Source organism: Acomys minous (assembly GCF_964271855.1).
Source record: "Acomys minous genome assembly, chromosome: 7".
Lineage (NCBI taxonomy): Eukaryota > Metazoa > Chordata > Mammalia > Rodentia > Muridae > Acomys > Acomys minous.
Genome location: NC_140488.1, coordinates 6,085,171 through 6,093,854, shown reverse-complemented (window position 1 = coordinate 6,093,854; position 8,684 = coordinate 6,085,171). Strand labels below are relative to the sequence as shown.

General features: G+C 45.9%; 1 pseudogene across 1 annotated transcript; it reads left to right on the top strand.

Moving 5' to 3' along the window:
• The first annotated feature begins 6,841 nt into the window (after window positions 1-6,841).
• Window positions 6,842-8,258, top strand: LOC311601937 (melanoma-associated antigen 10-like; annotated as a pseudogene). The gene is made up of 2 exons: window positions 6,842-6,891; window positions 7,405-8,258. The product of its transcript is annotated as a melanoma-associated antigen 10-like (transcript).
• Window positions 8,259-8,684: the final 426 nt, after the last annotated feature.

Sequence of the window (8,684 nt, the reverse complement as noted above, 5' to 3'; positions counted from 1 at the left end):
GTCACTTTCTGAGGAGGGGTCAGAAGGCTGAATCCTCACTTGACCTTCATTTGGCAGAGAACACCTGTAGCAGTGGGGCACTGTGACCTGCTGAGATAGAGTAGTGGGTGGGGGCTGTGGTTGCAAAGGTCAGGGAAGGGTAGTGGGTTTCAACCTTCCTAATGCTGGGACTCTTTAACGCAGTCCCTCATGTGTTTCGTTGCTATTTCACAACTGGAATTTTGCCACTGTTAGGAATGGAACCACAACATACATAGCTGGTGTGGGGTTCACGACCCATGGGATGAGACCATGTCTGTGGGGGGAAGTATTGTACATTCACAGGGAGAAGCTGTGAGTGCTGACCTAACGAGCTGTAGATGTGTATCTGGGGTCCTGGACAGAAGCTTTCTCTGCTGGGGTAGCTTGTGCTGGAGGTGTTGTGAGTGGGGCACATTTACATAGTAGTGGTAGGTTGAGCTTGATGCTAAGGTGCTGTTGAGGCTTATGATATAGGCATAGTGGGCAGAGCTTGCAAGCCGAGGTAGGAGCTTTGAGCAGTGACAGGTCTGCCTCCTGTCTGGCCAGTTGATGGACACGTTGAGGGCTGGGTGAAGTATAAAGTGTTGGCAAAACTACTGAATGCAGTGGAGAAGAGGGAGCCTGTTTCTGTGTGCTGCAGCAACTCTTGTGGGTCCGGCTGTGAGTGCTTTCCTCGGTGGGCTGCATTTGAATTGGATATTCCCAGGAAGGGCCAAGTGTCTTACCTATCTCCTTTTTGGAAGGAATATTTAGTATTCCCGAGTCCAGCTCTGGTTATCTTAAGTAGGCATATTTGGAGTTATTAACAATGTTATGCCCAAATTTTGAGGGACTTTCTGAAAAGACTACCCAAGAGCCGAGTTCAAATGCAGTGGCAAGAATGTGTTTATATTTCAGGGTCGAACCCAGGACACACCTTTAATGCGCTGACACAGCAGGTGCAGCGAAGTGGCCTGGATTCTCAATTGAGAAGGTTTTTTTTTTATAGGGTTTAGACAAAGAAATGGGTTCTACAGTATATGATTGGATGACATCTGGGCAGAAAAGCTGCAAGCAGAGAGTTACAAGACTTAGAGTTTCATGGTTGGGTAATAGGTGTAGGGGCAAGTTGGCCTATAGAGAAGATTGGCTGAAGCAGTCATGGGGGCATTAGGAAATTTGTCCTGGCCTCTCCTAATTGATTGTTGCTATGTGCCAGACCCCGTGCTGCTCAGCTTGAGGAGCAGAGAGTGTATTTGGACATTCCCAAGGTGAGCTGATTGTGTGGCCAGGGAATATTTTTTCTGTTTAGGCTAGTTTGTGCTTAGTGTGTAATCTGGGTTCAGCCCTTGGCTAGGTTTAACACAAAATGGAGTTTCTTTTTCCAAAGGGAGTTTGTTTGGTCCTTCCAAACAAGATAGTTTAGACTGAGGGTTTTATTTTACATTTTAACCCGTTGGTGTGTGTCTGTAGATGTAGGCAGATACCCTGAAAAGCTTATTCAGTATTTGTCATATAAGCCATTCAACTGTAGAATAATATAGTTATCCGTATCCTAGATGGCATTAAACAGAAAACTATAAAAACCCAACATCTACAGGAACTCAGAAAATGGTAACATCAGGTTGTTTCAGTTTCCTTTAGGGATTTTTAACGATATTCAGTAAGACTACAAATCCTAACCCAGAGACCCTGAGTTCAATTTCCAGGAACTAACCCTGTGGTTCACAATGAGATCTGGTTCCCTCTTCTGGCCTGCAGGAGGACATGCTGTGTAAATAATAAATACATCTTTAAACATTTTTTCTTTAAGATCCTAAACTACATCTTATATATTAGTCCTCTGAAGTTACATAATGTCTTTCTGTGGGCTGTTTAGATTTGTTTTCTCTCTTTGTTTTAGTGTCAGATGGTCTCCTGACCCAGGACAGGTATGTTTGAGGAAATTTTAAAACAAGCATGCTTGGGTTGGGAGACAGGGTGTCTAATTTAATTCCAGAGGCAGCTCTTTAATAGAGTAGTACAACTTGAAGCAATAGAATTTCAACCAAAATTAATGAAAAGATATGGGGAAGAATATGCCATTCTCACCAAAAGAAAAGACTACCAAGGGGACATTCCAATTCAGAACATCTTTGAACAATATACAAGAGCACCCACATTTATGAAAAAAACAAACAAAAAGAAAACAAAACCTGAACAAAGTTGCTACTAAACCTAAAAGCATTGAACGGTGCAGACACCTCAATTGTGGGAGAATGCAGTGCCCCACTCTAACCAATGGACAGATCGGTGAGGCAGAAACAAAATAGAGAAAATATGAAACCAACAGATGGAATGAATCCAATGGACCCAATGGTTATCTACACAACATTTCCCTGAAGCACAAAGGAATATTCACTCTTCTTTGCACCACATGGAACCTTCTCGAAAATTGGCAGTATATAATCGGTCACAAAGCAAAGGGTAACTGATACAAAAAATTGAATTTACCCATTGTGCTTTCTCAGATCACCATGGGTTAAAATGGGTCTCAACAACAGAAATAACAAAATCCCTACACAATCATGGAAAATGAGCAACTCCCTACTCAGTGACAACTGGGTCAGGGAAGAAATGAAAAAGAAATTAAAGACTGTCTAAAATTCAATGAAAATAAAGGCACAACATACCCAAGCTTATGGGTCACAATGAAAGCAGTACTAAGAGGAAAGTTTGTAGCACTGAGTGCCTTCATACAGAAATTGGGGAGATTCCATACTAGCCACTTAACAGCTCCTATGAAGCTTCTGCAACAAAAGAGGCTGATACACCCAAGAGGAGTAGATGGCTGCAAATAATCAAACTCAAGCTGAAGTCAACAGATTAGTAACAGAGAACAAGAGGAAGGAATGAATGGAAGCAAGGGGCGGTCCTTTAAGAAAGTCAACAAGATAGACAAAAGACACACACTTAGCCAAACTAACTAAAAGGCAGAGAGAAAATATCCAAATCAACAAAATCAGAAAGGAAAAACAGAACATAACAACACACACTTTGGAAAAAAACCAAAGAAATATTAGGTCTTTTTTCAATAACCCATAGTCTAAAAAATTGGAAAATAGAAATGAAATGGACAATTTTCTTGGTAGATTCCATTTACCAAATCTAAATCAAGATGAGGAAAACAAGTTAAATAACTCCATAACCCCTAAGGAAAAGAAGCAGTCATTGAATGTGTCCCAACCTGGGGGGAGGGCGGGAAAGCCTCAGGGCCAGATGATTTTAGGTAAGAATTCTACCAGACTTTCAAAGAAGAGCTAATACCAATACTCTTCAAACTATTGCACAAAATAGAAACAGAAGGAACATTGCCAAACTCACTCTATGGGGCCACAGTCATTCTTGTGCCTAAAACACACAAAGACCAACCAAAGAAAAACATTTTCAGGCCAATTTCCCTTATGAACACTGATGAAAAATATACTCACAAACAGAATTCAAGAGCACATCAAACATGTCACTGGCCATGACCAAGTAGGCTCCATCCCGGGAATGCAGAGGTGGTTCAATATATAAAAATGCATCAACATAATTCATTATATGAAGAAACAGAAAGAAAAACAAAATATGATTATCTCATTAAATGCTAAAAATCATGTGACAAAATACAACACCACTTCATGATTAGGCCTTGAGGAGATCAGGGATAAATGTTCTGATAAGCTGGAGCACTGACTACAACTAATCAGTCCCAAGCCCAAGATTTTTTAATTTCCCTTTGGTGGTATTCTGAATATAGACTTGAGGGTGCCTCTCATCATGCTAAAAACAAGTCTGTCCAATCTGTATACCAGGTCTTCTGGACTGAGAAAAGAATGTCCACGCTTTTACTGGGTCTCAAAGGCATAAGCCTACCCCAGATGTCTTATAGACACAACTTTAACTTTTGTCCCTAGTCTGTATTTGTCTCAGCAGGTTTTTACCTGGATAACAGACTCCATCCAGAGCTGCTGAGAGCTGGACCTGCTGGAAGTTGATGTAAACCAGTCTCGCAGATGTGACTACTCCCTGTCTCTTCAGCTGGATCAGCAAAACAGATGCTTTTGGTAAGTGCCCCATTACCTAGCCTTTGACTAGCTTTTCAGCCTTTCTAGGCCCCAATAACAGCGCCCCTATTGTCACCAGGAAAAAAGTTACAGAAGAGAATGACTTTGCCCATTGTCCCACTTTATAGGCTGAAATGCTGAGTCAAGGGCAACTCTCTGGCAGGAGGGACAAATCGCCACAAGGAAAAAAAAAACTTAGTTCTATATAAACAGTCGTGCTTTGTGCCCACCTCATACCAAGCAAAAGGTAGGTGCCATCCAGATAATGGTCATGAGAGCACAGTACCTGGCCCTACAACAGACCAAGTTACAGGAATACCTGGCCCTACAGCAGGCCAACTCAGCAAAGAATATTCAGGAGGACCCGTGATTGGGCCTTCAGGGCAGGTGTCAGAGGGAGGGAATGAGAGACCAGAAGAACTAAAATTGGATTTCAGGGTCACCGGGACAAAGGTTAAGAAATAGGCCTAAAGGGGAGACCAGTCATGATAAGGCATAGCTGACCAGCTGAGGGGTAAAGAAGCAGTCTGGCTGCAGGAGGGCAGGGAGAGTCCTGGAATCCTCTGTTTGGACAATGAAACTGTCAGTTCTCAGTTTGAATCTTGACACACTGACCTTTCCTCAGATGAGCTGGGTCAAGTTGCTCAACTACATCTAGGAAAGAGGGCCTGGGGCTCAGACTGAGCCTTGCCCAAGGCTGTTTGAGTAATAGCAGTCCTGGGAAGGCTTTGTGAGTTCCTGCCTGTGTGCTGGCCTGGAGTTTCTTTAAATAGTCCCTGGACTTCTCACCTGGATGTGTCCAGCCTGGGAACTCACAAGCCTCACAGATGTCTCCTTCTCAGGTCAAGTTCCTCCCCTCCATGAGATCCTAAACCCTCTCAGGATAAGTGAGCTGGTGCTGTCATCTGTTGACCCCCAGGGGCCAGGAGGCGGAGGGGCATACCGATCTTGCGTGATGTGCACATGACCTAGCTATCCCTATCTAAAATAGGGATTCTTGAAGTACACCTGATGTGCATTCATCTTACCTGTTCCTCTTGCTGTCTTACCTTTCCACCAGAATGAATCTGGCCAAAGACTCCTCTGCCCCACCTTTCATCCTGAGGTCCTGTAAGTAAGAAAGACACTTCCTGCCTTGCAGGGTGGACACCGGGACATAGCTGAACTGTGGCACCTCATTTTTCTTAGCTTCAGATGGCCACAGTCCTTGTGGGAAGGTCCAAACTTTGAATCCCTTTTGCCTTACAAAGATGGCCCCAACTGCTGATATGATTCAAATCCTAGGTAATAGTCATCACCACCCAGAGATACCTCACTCACCCTAACTCAAGATGCCTAAGAGAGGCCATCCACAGCAGCTTCCCCTTAGAGCTCCACAGGAAACAGACTATGGGTATAACAGTATTGTTTTAATAATTATCTTTATTGCCTATAGGTCCTGCTAGCAAGCAAGCAAGACAAAGACATATGTTATATTTTAAAATAGCCTTAGTTAACCTGGGGCAGGGCTGGTATCAATCCTCTAAACTACCTCCCATGGTGGGGCAGCATGGGATCCCTGCCTCAGTCCCATGCCCTCTGCTTCCAACAACTTCTATCAAGCTACCTCGCATCCTGTGCCTTTAGGTAAGGGACACTACATCTGGGGACTGAGGTGCTCCAGGTCCCTAGGGCTTGAGACCATTTTGTGGAATTCTTAGACCTTTATGTAAGGGACTCTACTTACAGTGAGTGAGGGCCTCCAGGTCCCTAGGGCTCAAGGCTATTTTGTGAAGTATCTGTACCTTTAGGCAAGGGACACTCTATCTGGGGACAGGTCCTCTCTTGGTTCCCAGTGGTTGAAGCCCTTTTGTCAGGTTTCTGAAATGGAGAGTGTCAATCAGGTGTTTCTGATTTCAGGCCCTTAGGGGAAGAGTGTTGCTAAAGCTGGGTTTCACTTATTCGCGAACTGGGTAGGAGGGGCCACTCAGAGCCATTTTCTGAGGTGCCTTAAGAATTGTTGCCATACTATGCTGTTTGCATACACGGCCTTGTAGCTTTCAAAACAGTAGTTAAACTCCTGGAAGAGTGACAGGTAGACATAGCGTTCTAAATTCCTGCAATAGTTTTGGAGGTGAGCTCCTGGGAGTGGATAGTCTAGTCTTTAGAATCTGCAGGAAAACGCAGGGGCACACCATGTTGACCTTTTTATTTTCTCATATTTCGAGACACGGTCTCTCTGTATAGCCTTGGCTGTCCTTGACTCACTTTGTGGACCAGAATGACCTTGAATTCACAACAATCGACCAGCCTTTTCCTCCTGAATGCTGGGACTAAAGGCAAGTGCCACCAAGGCAGAAACACTTTTCGCTCTTGAGTCGCCCCTGTCAGGCATTTCCAGAGCTGATTCATCTTGACTTCTCTCTCCTCTCTCAGGAAGATGAGCCTTTGGAGCATGGGGTGCCATTGGAGGCAAGAGGGAGCCAGGCGTCTTTGACAGAGGAGGTAGGTATTGGCAACCAGGTAAGCTGTCATGGTCATTAATGAACATGGGAGAAGGCCCTGTCCCCCAGAGAGAGGACTGCATAAAGCATGCATGGCCCTGTGCTGATGCCTAGGGAACCCTAAGTGGGAGCTGCCACTCTTGCCGTGGAAAACTGATTTTCCAGGAAGGGGAGCTAAGATGCACTTTGGATGGACTTTGTAAGCTCCAAACAGAGCAGAGAGGAGGCCAGGCCAGGTGGCCATCACTGCAGATTCCACCACAGGGCATGATGGCGCGTGCTCCAGGCTCAGCCATCATGTCAGGGTACAGTATTGCCAGGTGTGGGAGTGTGCCACAGTGAGAATCCTTGCACTCAAAGGCACACGCAGGCCCAGAGTCCTTTGTGCATAGGGCACCCCCCAGGAAAAACCTGGCAACAAGTTTTGAGAGCTGCCCAAGCTTCAGGTGTCAGATTCAACTCACCCTTTCTCTCCCCCTTCATCCCTCTGAGCTGCAACAAGTCCATTCCTGTGTTCCCAAGAATATCAGCATGGATCCAACTGTCAGCAGACACACAAGCAACCTCCCAGACAGCTCTCAGTCCCAAAGCAGGGCAAGGGGCCTGGATTTGGCCACATCACAGGAGCTGAGGTAGGTGAGGTGGAGGCCACCGCCACCCACTCAGGGCATCCATCTGTTGGCAATACGCTGGGCTCTCCCCAGTGGCCTAAGAGCCTCCTCTCCTGAGTATGCCAGGGGCCCTGTCAGTAGGGCATCATCTCTTGAGTCTTCTGGCAGACTAGTAACAAAACTGGCTGACCCACACTCTCCCTCACAAGGTGTCCTCAACAGAAAGATTATTGATGTGGTTCACTTCCTTCTCCTCAAGTACACTAGGAAGCAGCTGACATCTAAGGCTCAGATTCTGTACATAGTCCTCCGCGGTTATGAGGAATACTACCCTGTCATCTTTTCTAAGGCCTCTGATTATTTGAGGCTGCTCTTTGGCCTGGAGATAGTGGAAAGAAACGCCCTAGACCACATCTACTCTGTTGCTCTTGCCCTTGGGATCACCTACCATGGCACTCAGCATGGTTTTCCAGGCGTACCCAAGACAGGCCTGCTACTAATCGTGCTGTGCATCATCTTCATAGAGGACAACTGTACTAGTGAGCAGGCCTTGTGGCGCGTACTGAACAACATGGGGCTGTATGTGGGCAGTGAGCATTTCATGTACGGGGAGCCCAGATGTCTCATCACGGAGCATTTTGTTCAGGAAGGGTATCTGGAAGACAGGTAGGTGCCTGACAGCAATTCTCTTTCCTATGAGTTCTTGTGGGGCCCAAGGGCCTGCGCTGAAACCACCAAGATGAAATTACTCAAGTTTTTTGCCAGCACCTTTACGCAGGATCCCAGAGCCTACCCCTTTAGATATGCAGAGGCTTTGAGAGAGGAGATAGACAGGGTCTAGGCCAGGAGGGCCGGGCAGATGGCCCTTCTGGCTCTGCCCTGCACACGTTCTACTTCCCACACGGGCAGTTCCCATCCAACCCCAGTACAGGCAGAGTCAGTCATCTAAGTACCACACCATCATGTGACACAGGGTGGGAGGAGCTGTGTGAACCACTCTCTTCTGTTCTTCCCTCTACTCTGTCCTGTCTGGGTGGCTTGAGGTTGTCTTGTTGTTATAGAATGTTGCTACCTTTACTACAAGGCTCATGAACGTGGGATGTCTTAAGTCTGCAAATGGATTTAGCAATGCCCTTGCTGTTGTTCATCCACTTCAGGAGAAGGGTATTATTGTGTAAACAAACGAGAATGACTTCCTTCTATGTTGTGCTATTTCTCAAGCTACGATGGCATTCTAAGTGGACGTTTCCAGGCAATGGGGAATGCCTTGGCCTTTCCCTGACAAACAGAATAAAATGATCCCCATTGCTTCCTCAGTTTTTGTCTCTTGTTCTGAGCAACTGCAGTGAAGGCAAAGGGAAGGTGAAAGCAATTTTTCTGCATGCTCTCTCTGAGCACCAGCTGCTTTGTGAGTGGTCCTGGGTTAGCAGGCAGCCTTAAGGCTGGTCCACCCTCTTCTAGGAAATGGTGTCGCTCAAGTGCCCCAACCCTGTCAGGAGGAC